Genomic DNA, 13,449 nt, shown 5'->3' with positions numbered 1-13,449 from the left:
GCATGAAACAAATTCATAAAAACCCAACACCTAGAATCCACTATCTAAGTGGGTTTAATGTCTCCACTATAAGCCAACACCTAGCCCACTATCTTGTTAGTGGAATTATCCAACAAATGTTTGGATTTTCCCACTAACTTTAGTCAAAGGGCAAAATAGTCATTTTGTCAAAGTCAAACTTTAACAAAAAAATCAACATTTTGACTTTTTATGATTTTTTTCGTATTGACTAATTTTGACCTCCCAAGCATGATTCCGCATTCATTTTCTCAAAATTCAAATCACATTTGAATATAAGGTCGGTCAAAGTTTGACTTTTGAAAGTCCAAAGTCAACTCTTTGACTTTTTACATCTTTGACCATTTCCATTATTTCTGAGCTTCCGAATATGAACATATTCATATTCTTGATATTTAAATCACATTTAAATATTAAAGTTGTATCTCTAAACTGAAAAATCGATCACTATATCACATATACTTGTCGGTTTCTCTCTCTTCACCTAATTCGAACAATTCGAATTATTCCATCATACTGTTTTAAGTTTATTCCATATGAGCTAGTAGGGGAACCTATGGACCTATAGATCATGGGCGCCAATGATCCGAGATTAGCTAGCTAAACTCTTTAGACGGAGCTAATCAACATTCGTTAACTCACAGGTCATTCCACTATAGTCCCGTAGTTACACTCCCCTCATTATAGATATATTTGTGTCCATTTGATATAACCATAATTAGTAAGTTAATCCTTCACAGGTTGTTCGTAATCTCGGTTGGGTCATAAAAATCGTTTTACCCCCAAGACTACATCTTGTTCCTTAAGCTCCACTGATCCTCTAATGAACAATTGGTTTAAGGTCCAACCTATAAATCATGATATGAATTCAACCATTGAACCATTGCATGTACCTAAAAGACCAATTACAAGAAGCAAGACAAAGAAGATTCAAGAGGCATTCACACTACATCTTAAAAAACTAGCAAATTCACAAGAACCGACAAATAATTTTCAGACCAAAGTTATATATAATGTTAGTTCAATGAGTTAAGAAGAGAATAACATGAAGATGGCATGGGAAAAGTCCTATAATTTGGAAGATGACATGGTGGTAAAAAAAAGTGCAGATTTTGTGAAGAAAATGTTGTCAAGTGTGCACTGCATGGGAAAATGTGATGTCAAACTTTGTCAAACGTGCATATCTACTTTGCCACCTTCTAGAGGAGATATTTAAGGCAATTGAAAGACTTTCTACATTCCTAGTTTTGCATTTGGACTTATAATTTAGTATGCAATTAAGTTTCAAGTTTCTAAGTGTTATTTTCTACAATTTGCAATTAATTGCATTTGAATGACTTTTGAGTTTCTTGCATCCACGACCATTTGGCCTATAAAATGGCTTGTAATTTTCTTCAAAACTCAGATTATCAATAGTAAAAAGCTTGTGCTTATTCAACTTTTTGGTGTTGTCTTTTTCTTTCAAATCTTACTTTAGATTTGATATTTAAATTAATTCATTGAATTAGTCTTGATCAAACTAATTCTGGAGTGAGTTGTCTTAGGATCTAATAGTGACCATCATATATTCTAAGTTCGATCTAAGTAGCTTTCTTTGTGAGTATTTGCAAGGATCCTAGAAGGACCTCTAGCTTTGCATCCAACAAGCATCACGGTCGCTTATCATTTGGTATCAGAGCATTTGTTCATTGTTCTTGGCCGACTGTAGAGGTGTTATCTTTACTTTGTTTCAATTTACTTTATTTCACTTTTTTTTCCATAGCAATTACTTACATCTTGTAACAAGACATACTACAACTTGTCTTCAAAACTTCTTCAAATCAGCTTAGATCTTAAAGAAAAAAAAAACATTAGAAAAAAAAAAGAAAAAAACAGTAACAAAAAAAAAAGAAAAAGAAAAGAAATCAAAGATCCAAAGCACATGAAAGTTTCTTGTCATTCATTTGAGGAAAAAAATCCAGATTTGTTTTTTTTTTAGCCTAAGTTTAGTTACTCTAGTCTTAGTTTGTGAGAGTTGATCATTTTGAATTGGTTTTTTTATCAAACTTTTGGTGAGATTGCACCAAAAATATAAGTCAACCCATACATCTTTGACCTAGTACCAAAAGCCTACCCTTAAGTGATAAACACGAGTGTTCTTGAGTGAAATTGGTGAGAAGTGTGGTGAGGTCCTTTTATTACTAACTTTAAAATGTCACGGGGTGAAAGAGTACCACAAGTACAAGATACTAATATGGCTATTCTTCAAGCCATTTAAGGCATGATGGAAATGATGAGGGAAGATAGGCAAGAAAGAAGGGCACAATAACAAAGAGTCTTACAAGAAGATGAAGGAGTAATTGACTTAGTTGAACAAGAAAGACAGATTGGAGGAAGAGGAAACATGAGAGGAAGAGGAAGAAATAATATGCACCCTAGACATGGAGAAAGAATCCATGAAGATAGAGATAGTGGAGTCAAGCTCAAAATTCCACCATTTTGTGGAATGTCGGATGCGAAGGCATACTTGAAATGGGAAAGGAAGATAGAACATGTGTTTGATTGCAACACATTAAGTGAGAATAAGAAGATGAGACTTGCCATTGCCGAATTCACTAATCATGCGGAAAATTGGTATCAACATCTCAAATCCAAGAGAAGGAGGAAAAAGGAGGATCCCATTGAAACTTGGGAAGAACTTAAAGAAGCCATGAGAAAGAGGTATGTTCCAAAATATTATGAAAGAGATTTGAGAACTAAATTGCAAGTTTTGAGATAGGGAACAAAAAGTTTAGCTGAATATTATCAAGAGATGGAAACTTTGATAGAAAGAGCAAATATTCAAGAAGAAGAAGAAGAAGAAGACACCATGTCTAGATTCCTTGGAGGTTTAAATCGAGAAATTGCTCATATCGTTGATAGATATCCTCAACTATACTTGGAAGATATATATCATTATGCAATCAAAATTGAAGAACAATTGAGAGAAGAAAAGGAACATTCCAAGAGGTATAATTCTAAAGCTAATACCTTTTCAAATTCTAATGTTTGGAACAAGGATGGTTTTGTGAATAGGGGTGAAGCAGAAGGGAAGTTTGTGGTTCCTAAACGAGTGGAAGCTGGGAGCACCTATACTAAAAAGAATGAAGCTTCAAAGGAGGAAAAAGAGAAATCTAGTTCCATTCAATATTTGAAGTGCAAAGGATTTGGGCACATAAGCAAAGATTGTGTCAATAAAAAAGTCATGGTCATAAGAAATGGAATTATTGATTCAGAAGATGAATGTGATGAACAAGGTGGCAGCCTTGAGGAAGAATCCGAAGCCTTTTATAATGAGTACATTGAAGAAGGTAACTCCATATCCTTAGTTGGAAGAAGAGTACTTAATGTACAAATCAAGGAGGAGAAATTTGAAGATCAAAGAGAGAACTTATTTCACACAAGGTGCTTGATTTAAAGAACCCTATGTAGCTTGGTGATTGATATTGGAAGTTGCACAAATGTTGTAAGTAGTTTTCTTGTAAAAAGACTCCAACTCACTACTCGTCCACATCCAAAACCATATAAACTTCAATGGTTAACAAACAAAGGAGAATTGCAGGTAAACTCCCAAGTTCTTATTTCTTTTACTTTGGGAAGATATAAGGATGAGGTTCTTTGCAATGTAGTACCTATGCATGCGGTTGATATGTTATTGGGCCGACCTTGGCAATATGATAGAGAAGTCACATATGATGGTTTGTTGAACAAGTACACATTTAATTTGAATGGGAAGAAGTTTACTTTGCTTCCATTATCTCCATATGAAGTACAATGCGATCAAGTGAAATTAGAAAAGAAAAGAAAAGAATTTGAGGATCAAGAGAGGAGAGAATAAAGTAAGTTAAAGGAGAAGAGCGAAAAAAAAAAAAAAAGAAAAAAGTAAGGGGCAAAAGATGAGTAAAAACCAAGAGAGAAAAAAGAGTGATTTTGAGGAAAAAAGAAAGAGTGTGAGTTTGGTTATGAGAAAGGGGGAAGAGAGGAATATGTTTTCATTCGAAGCACCAAACTCTGTACTTATGTGCAAAGGAATGTGTTTAGTAACTGAACCTAACTCTAATGATGGTTTGCTTAGTGCTTTTAAATCTCTTTTGTAGGAATTTAATGACATGTTTCCACATGAAGATGCACCTACGGGTCTATCTCCTTTAAGAGGAATTGAGCACAAAATTGACTTCATACCTGGGGCAACGCTTCCAAATATGGCGGCATACAGGACCAATCCAATCAAAGCCAAGGAAATTCAAAGACAAGTGGAAGAGCCATGGATAAAGGTTATGTTCGAGAAAGCATGAGTCCTTGTTCGGTTCCAGTCATTTTAGTGCCCAAAAAAGATGGAACATGGAGGATGTGTGTTGATTGTCGAGCCATTAACAAAATAACGGTAAAGTATCGACATCCTATTCCTAGATTGGACAACATGCTAGATGAATTACATGGTGCAAAATTGTTTTCAAAAATTGATCTTAAAAGTGGTTACCATCAAATTCGAATCATGTGGGAGATGAGTGGAAAACGGCTTTCAAAACAAAATTTGGTCTTTATGAGTGGCTTGTTATGCCATTTGGTCTGACCAATGCACCAAGTACTTTTATGAGGCTTATGAATCATATTTTGAGAGAATACATTGGAAAATTTGTTGTGGCATACTTTGATGATATTCTTGTTTACTCTAAAAATTTGAAGGAACATATGTTACATGTCAAGACAATTTTGCTTAAACTTAGAGAATAAAAGCTTTATGCCAATTTAAAAAAGTGTAGCTTTTATCTAGACCAAGACAATTTCTTAGGATTCATTGTTGGAAAGGATGGAGTGAAAGTTGATAAAGAAAAGGTCAAGGCTATTCGAGAGTGGCCAACACCCACCAATGCAACCGAGGTGAGATATTTTCATGGTTTGGCTAGTTTTTATAGAAGGTTTATTAAGGATTTCAGTAGCATAGCCTCACCGTTGAATGAACTTATTAAAAAGAATGTGAAATTTGAATGGAAAGAAAAGCAAGAAAATGCATTCAATGAATTGAAAAATAAATTGACTAATGCACCTTGTATTGCTTTACTAACTTTGACCAATCTTTTGAAATTAAATGTGATGCAAGTGGGATAGGGATTAGAGCTGTTTTGATGCAAGAAAAGAGGCCAATCATGTTCTTTAGTGAGAAGCTAAATGGAGCACAACTTAGCTACCCAACATATGATAAGGAATTACATGCACTTGTAAGGGCTTTGCAAGTTTGGCAACATTACTTGTGGCCAAAAGAGTGTCATCCACACGGATCATGAAAGCTTGAAGCACCTCAAAAGCCAAACAAAGTTGAACAAGAGGCATGCTAAATGGATAGAGTTCATAGAGACATTTCCATATGTCATTCATTACAAGAAAGGTAAGGATAATGTGGTGGCTGATGCATTATCAAGAAGGTATGCATTGTTTTCTTCCTTTAGTGCAAAAATTCTTGGTTTTAAACACATGATTTATTTGTACAAAGTAGAGGCATCTGAATTTCATGATATGTATATTCAATGTTTAGAAGGGAAAAACGTGCATGATTATATTGTGTTTGATGAAATGCTTTTTAGGAAAGGAAAATTTTGTATTCCTAAGTGTTCCATAAGAGAGTTGCTTGTGAAGGAAGCTCATGGAAGAGGACTAATGGAGCATTTTGAGGAATTTAAAAGATATAACATGTTGGCTGAACATTTTTATTGGTTAAAAATGAGAAAGGATGTGAATAAAGTGTGCAAACAATGTTTCAAATGTATGAAGGCTAAGTCTAAGACACAACCACATGGTCTTTACACACCTTTAGATGTTTCTAGTGAACCTTGGGTTGATATTACCATGGATTTTGTTTTAGGACTATCAAAGACTAGGAGACATCATGATAACATTTTTGTGGTAGTTGATAGGTTTAGTAAAATGACACATTTCATACCATGTAATAAAACAGATGATGCTACTAACATAGCTAATCTTTTCTTTAGGGAAGTGGTTAGATTGCATGGAATTCCTAAGACCATTGTTAGTGATAGAGATGCAAAATTTTTAAGTCATTTTTGGAAAGTTTTGTGGGGTAAGTTGGGAACTAAGCTTTTGTTTTCAACAACTTGTCACCCACAAACTGATGGCAAACTGAGGTGATTAATAGAACATTGGGAACTTTGCTTAGGTCATTAATGTCTAAAAATCTCAAGTCTTGGGAGGATACTCTACCTTTTGTAGAGTTTGCTTACAATAGAGCAATATATAGCACCACTCATTGTTCACCTTTTGAGGTTGTGTATGGCTTTAATCCATTAACTCCGTTAGATTTGTCACCCTTGCCACCTAATATGTTTACTAGTGTTGTAGCTGTTTCAAGAGCAGAATACATCAAAAATTTGCATAAAGAAGTCAAAGAAAGGTTTGAAAAGAAGAATAAAAAACTTGACAATAGCAAGAACCAAGGGAGAAAGAAAATGATTTTTAAAACCGGTGATTGGGTTTGGGTACATCTACAAAAGGAAAGGTTTCCAGATCAAAGGATGTCTAAACTTTAACCAAGAGGAGATGGTCCATTTCAAGTGATAGAGCGGATCAATAATAATGCCTACAAATTGGATCTTCGAGGTGAGTACAACGTAAGTTCTACTTTCAATGTGGTTGATTTGACTCCTTTTGATGTAGGGAATGAAGACCTTGATTTGAGGACAAATCCTTTTAAAGAAAGGGAGGATGATATGAATTCAACCATTGAACCATTCCATGTATTTAAAAGACTAATTACAAGAAGCAAGGCAAAGAAGATTCAAGAGGCATTCACACTACATCTTAAAAAACTAGCAAATTCACAAGAACCGACAAATAATTTTGAGACCAAAGTTATATATAATGTTAGTTCAATGAGTCAAGAAGAGAATGGCATGAAGATGGCATGGGAAAAGTCCTATAATTTGGAAGATGACATGGTGGTCAAAAGAAGCGTGCAGATTTTGTGAAGAAAATGTTGTCAAGTGTGCACTGCATGGAGAAATGTGATGTCAAACCTTGTCAAACGTGTATATCTACTTTGCCACCTTCTAGAGGAGATATTTAAGGCAATTGGAAGACTTTCTACGTTCCTAGTTTTGTATTTGGACTTATAATTTTGTATGCAATTAAGTTTCAAGTTTCTAGGTGTTATTTTCTACAATTTGCAATTAATTGTATTTGAATGACTTTTGAGTTTCTTGCATCCACGACCATTTGGCCTATAAAATGGCTTGTAATTTCTTCAAAACTCAGATTATCAATAGTAAAAAACTTGTGCTTATTCAACCTTTTGGTGTTGTCTTTTTCTTTCAAATCTTTCTTTAGATTTGATATTTAAATCAATTCATTGGATTAGCCTTGATCAAACTAATTATGGAGTGAGTTCTCTTAGGATCTAATAGTGACCATCATAGATTCTAAGTTCGATCTAAGTAGCTTTCTTTGTGAGTGTTTGTAAGGATCCTAGAAGGACCTCTAGCTTTGCATCCAACAAGCATCGCGGGCGCTTATCAAACCAAACCCCTCTCGAGCCAAGGAGAGGGTGGGGCCCCTTGTTCAAGACCTGGATTCAGTACTAAAGGGAACAACCTATCTACTATCCCTATAACAGGTAGGAGTGAATTTCGTCTTGTACCCTATGTTCCCAGCTATCCACATGATCTTACCCCTGAAATGGAAGGCTTATTGGGCCAGCGATAATGAGCTGTCCTCATCTATGTAGATCTAAGGATAATTCCAAGTGAACAGGAGTTCATAGTTAGCTCAGGATTAAGATTAAATTACCTATGTCATCAATTAACGAAATAGTCAGTTTTATACATAAAACGGCGTTTAGAACGTAAAAAGTGACTATTTCATGGTTCAGTCTTATGTAAACTTTTTACATAGGATGTCCCCACTTTCATGTCTCTACATGAATGATTTAGGATCATATCGTTTGTACTAACTACAAAATGGGCCGCATCCATAGTGTCCCTAGAATAATGCACCCAACCTTATTCACATACTATAGACCATTTTGGCTATATATTTGAACTTGATCCACATTTATGTCATTAGATAAAGTTCAAACTACATTAAATAGACTCAGGACCTTAGTTTATTGGATTCAAGATTACAATTTCAACAACAATTTTATCGAAAAACAAAACATAATATGTTTAGTAATTTACAAACTACGAGTTTTAGGACATAAAATCCAACAAACTCCCATTTGGACTAAAACTCCTAGTGGAGTATCACAATGTTGAATTTAATTGAGAAACATATGAGTATAATAAACATATGAATACAATAAAATAAGGCATATACCCAAAAGTTCTCCCACTTGTTCTAGTTTACAAACTTCGTAGACCTAGACTCTGTAGGTGACCTTCAAACACTTTAGCTGTGAGAGCCTTTGTAAAAGGATCAACAATGTTTTGTTCAGAAGATATATGGGTTACTACAACGTCTCCACGATATACAATCTCCCGGAACAGATGGTATTTGTGCTCAAGATGTTTGCCGCGCTTGTGGCTTCTTAGTTCTCTTGAATTTGCAACTACATCACTATTATCACAATATAGAGTGACAGATAGATGCATATTTGGAACGACTTCAAAATCTGTCAAGAATTTCCTTAACCATACTGCTTCCTTTGCTGCTTCAAATGCAGCTACGTATTCAACTTCCACTGTGGAGTCCGCAATACAGTTTTGCTTCACACTTCTCCACACTACTGCTCCTTCATTCAGAATGAACACTGATCCCAATGTAGATTTTCTTGTATCTCTATCGGTTTGAAAATCAGAGTTAGTGTATCCAGTAAGGATCAAATCCTTAGTACCATACACGAACATGTAGTACCTTGTTCTCTTAAAATACTTGAGGATATTTTTAACGGTAGTCCAATGATCATATCCACGATTGGATTGATACCTACTGACTATCCCTACTACGTAGCATATGTCAGGTCTAGTACATAACATTGCATACATCAGGCTCCCTACTGCGGAAGCATAGGAAATGCGTCTCATATCCTCAACCTCTTAAGGTGTCTTAGGACATTAATCCTTTGACAAATGAATTCCATATAAGTTGCTTGAGACATGGCTAGTGTTCTGTTCTTGTGGTTCTGAATAATCTGAATCCCGAGAACATACTGCACATTTCCCAAATCTTTCATTTGGAACTAAATTGCTAGCCATTTCTTGATGTCAGTTAGGTAACCTACTTCATTCCCAATGAGTAGAATATCGTCAACATATAAAACTAAAAACTCTATAGTAGAATTGACGATCTTCTTGTAAACACAAGGCTCGTCAACATTCTGTACAAAGCCATAAGATTTGATTGCAATATCAAATCTTATATTCCAAGACCTAGAAGCTTGTTTCAACCCATAAATGGATTTTTTAAGCATACAAACCTTTTGTTCTTGATCCTGTGCAATAAACCCCTCTGGTTCAGCCATATAGATACTCTCCTCAAGATTGCCATTTAGAAAGGTTGTCTTGACATCCATCTGCCAAATTTCATAGTCATAAAAGGCGGCAATGGATAAGAGTATTCTAATCGCTTAAGCATGGCAACGGGAGAGAAAGTTTCTTTATAGTCCACTCCCTCTCTCTAGTATAACCCTTTGCCACAAGTCGAGCCTTAAAAGTCTGTACTTTACTGACTTGGTCTCGTTTTCTCTTGTAGATCCACTTACAACCAATTGGTTTTACATCATTTGGTTGATCTACAAGTTTTCAGACAGAATTGAAGTACATAGACTCCATTTCGAGGTCCATGGCTTTGACCCACTGATCACAATCCACATCTTTCATCGCCCGTTTATAGGTCGATAGATCCTCTATGTCGTCATCAGGTATGATGACTTGTGTTTCTGTTAAACCCAAGTAATGGTCAGGCTGATGAACAACCCTCCCACTATGTCAAGGCATTCTCAACTCTTGAGAAGGATGTGACTGTCCAGATGAACTAGTTTTATCTACTACTTTAGTAGATGAACTAGCTCTATCTGTAACGTCTTTGAAAATTTCATTCAATACTAGTCTACTACGAGGTTGATGACTTCTTATGTGGTCTTCCTCTAAGAATGTGGCATTTGTCAATACAAATTCCTTATTCTCTTGAGGATCGTAAAATAGACCACCTTTTGTTTCTTTTGGATAATCTAGAAATAGGCATAGTTTTGAACGACGTTCCAATTTTTTAGGATTTTGCACCAACACGTGTGCCAGCATCCCCAAATCCTAAAGTGACGTAAACTGCCTTTACGCCTTTTCCATAGCTTATAAGGTGTTTCTGAAACACTTTTAGAGGGAACGTTATTCAAAATATAGACAGCAGTTTCTAATGCATGTCCCCAAAAAGAATCAGGTAACTCAACAAAGCTCATCATTGAGCGAACCATGTCCAACAAGGTTCTGTTTCTTCTTCCAGATTCACCGTTCTGCTGACGCATATTAAGTGTAGAGAGTTGTGACTTGATTCCGTATTCTATCATATAGTTATGGAATCTTAAGTCCATGTACTCCCCACCTCGATCTGATCGTAGTGTCTTAATTGTTTTACCTAACTGGTTCTCAACCTCAGCCTTATATTCTTTGAACTTTTCAAAAGAATCAGACTTGTGATGCATTAGGTAAATATGACCATACTTTTAATAATCATCAATAAAACTGATGAAATATTCATACCCACCTCGAGCTTTGACATTCATCGGTCCACAGAGGTCCGAATGTACGAGCTCTAAGGGTATTGTGGCTTTGAGACCTTTTCCAGTAAAAGATCTCTTAGTCATTTTCCTTCAAGACAAGACTCACATAGAGGTAAAGAATTGTCTTCTAACTGATTTAGGAGTCCATTTTTAATCAATCTCTCAATCCTTTTGAGATTTATGTGGTCAAGTCTTAAGTGCCATAAATAGGCATTAGAAGAAACTTTTTGTCTTTTATTCTGAGTTTCGACTGTTCTAAACATCTCAGTATTTAAGACAAATTTTTCTTTAGTTGGTCTTAACTTATATAAGTTGTTTTCAAGTATAGCAGAACAAATTTGAATACCTTTTCTGAAAATGAACGCTTCATTAACTTCAAAAGATATTTTATACATTTATTTTAATATACATGTGATAAATATTAAATTCCATCTCATTTTAGGAGCATACAAAACATCGTTAAGTATGATATATCTATTATTGAAAAACAACTTCAAGTCTCTCATTGCTTCGGCCGAGACAACCTCTCCTGTTCCAATCTTGAGGGTGATCTTGCCTTCTTCAAGCTTTTTCCAGGACTAGTGGCTCTTGAATCCAATATCCAGGTTGAGGTATCAAACTCCACTAAACATGTTTCAGCAACTAGTAAATCATATTTACCTTGTGCTTCTTTCGAGGCAGAGGCCTGAGGATATTCCTCAATTAAGACAAATCTCAGGTCATCTATTACTAGTGTTGAATTCAGATTTGTTTTCCATGTTGAGTAGTTGTCGCCGTTAAGTTTATCGGAAGTTAATAGTTGAACTAAAGAGCTAGTCATGCTGAAAAGAAAAACATGTCCTTTTTAGTAAAAATATTAATCTTTTAAATTCAATCAAGTTTCGAAAAAAAACTAATAATGTACCCTTCATTATTATATTTTGCAACGATATTTCAAAAGTTTAGAGTAACCTCCAACGAAGGGTAGTCGATTATTCCCCTTTTGAATCAAGAGAATCTTAACTAGATGCTAACCCCAGAATAACTCTTTATTCTTATAGCACTTTAGTTATCGCTACTTTGGTCAAGAATTTACTAACACTTAGTAATTCTCGTAAGTGTGACCTTCCATTTTCAGACCTCAAAGATTGGAATCATCATGCTCCCAAAGTTGGAAAGATAAGAATGAAAACGGACCTGAGAGACCCTATCAATTTCTAGAGTTCGGGGAGTTTTGAATCCTATAATACAGCCCTCCGATTGTGATAACGGGCAGAAATGCATGGTATTACAGTGCTAAGTTCTTAAACAATATTGGCTTATATTGATAAAATATGTTAGATTGCGTCCATAAAGCATTAAGTGTATAACATTGCGGTCACATGCGTTCATCGTATAGAAACAGTTAATTTTTGTATTTTTATGCAGAATATGCGTTGACGCAAGGTAAAAAGAATGATCACAAGAAATCAACGGTCGAGCGCAGCATTATCGCAAGGCTTTATGGTGATTTGTGCTCGCAAACATCTGCTCAAGAAGGATTGCCGCATACAGTCGCCGCAATTTGATGGGCGCATCTGGGTGAAAGGCATAATTAATCACGATGGGACAGAAAGCTGATGACAGTTTAATCTGAATTAATTTGACAAGCCGTTAACGATAACAACTACACTCAGCTTTTCAGTGACAAATATTTGGCGCATCAATCGGAGAATTAAAGCCATCCCATCTGTACAATCATAAGAGAGAAGCCGTCTTTCACCTCGAAGGCTCTATAAATAACGAAGGCATCCTTCAGAAAAGGAGTTCAACAGTTCATAGATTAGCTTTGTCCATAGTTTTCTTTTTTTTTATTTTAAGGCAGAGCAAGAAAAGAGCCGAGACACCGGAAGATTGCTCAGGGCAACGAAAGAACCCGAAGGCATAAAAGCAGAGAGCGGGCCGACTCTCGCGAGAGTGAGACTATCTTTTGAACACAAGTAGAAAAGACAGTGTAAAAGCCTGAGAAGCAAGAGATTTCTACCAGACTCTTTATTCTCTTCTTACATTGTTATTTTGTACTTCAACTTTATATTTATACAATGGAAGTTCTCATTCTACATTTGTTCACTCTTAGCACGCATGAGTAGCTAATCTAATCGAATGAGTTGAGAAGAACTAAGCTAACATTACCTAGGATCTTCATCGCATGCGATTATCTTGTTTTATATTGTGCCCAACACCCGTTTAGAGCTACTCGAGAGAGAGTCTAAAGAAAGAACCTAAAGACTCGAGAGAGCTAGGTTAGAATCTAGACTCAAGAGAATAAGATTATATCTACATAAGCAGGAGATAGGGACTTAGAGATAAGCTCTATTTGTCAACCTGCATCGCATGCACCCTAGAGTTAGGTATGATATTATGTAGTCGCCTTATTTGTGTGTGTATCATTTTGTCATCGCATAAATAAGAATAGAGGCTTATATGTAGGCCCTATAGACTTATCGCATATATCGCATGCGTTCTAGCATTAGAAGCCGTAGCATTCGCATCAAGAGGAAGTTTACTATTGTATGTGTGTTGCATGATCACATAGCATGAACACATCCTAGGAAGTGTTAGCCGAAACCTTTCTCAACCCGTTCGCCGCATATTCATCGTATTTTCCGTCTTATCAACTCTTTTCGAAACTCCGTCACATTTGTTTATTTTTATTACCGCAAACAACCATC

General features: G+C 35.7%; 1 pseudogene; it reads left to right on the top strand.

Annotated features, from left to right (window-relative positions):
* Window positions 1-2,809: 2,809 nt before the first annotated feature.
* LOC150038479 (uncharacterized) lies at window positions 2,810-6,970 on the top strand (annotated as a pseudogene).
* Window positions 6,971-13,449: the final 6,479 nt, after the last annotated feature.

The sequence above is a fragment of the Benincasa hispida genome, chromosome 1 (assembly GCF_027475165.1).
Source record: "Benincasa hispida cultivar pf3 chromosome 1, pf3_genome.v1.1, whole genome shotgun sequence".
NCBI classification, from domain to species: domain Eukaryota; kingdom Viridiplantae; phylum Streptophyta; class Magnoliopsida; order Cucurbitales; family Cucurbitaceae; genus Benincasa; species Benincasa hispida.
Note: the sequence above shows the minus strand (reverse complement) of the source record. Positions and strands in the feature narration are given on the sequence as shown.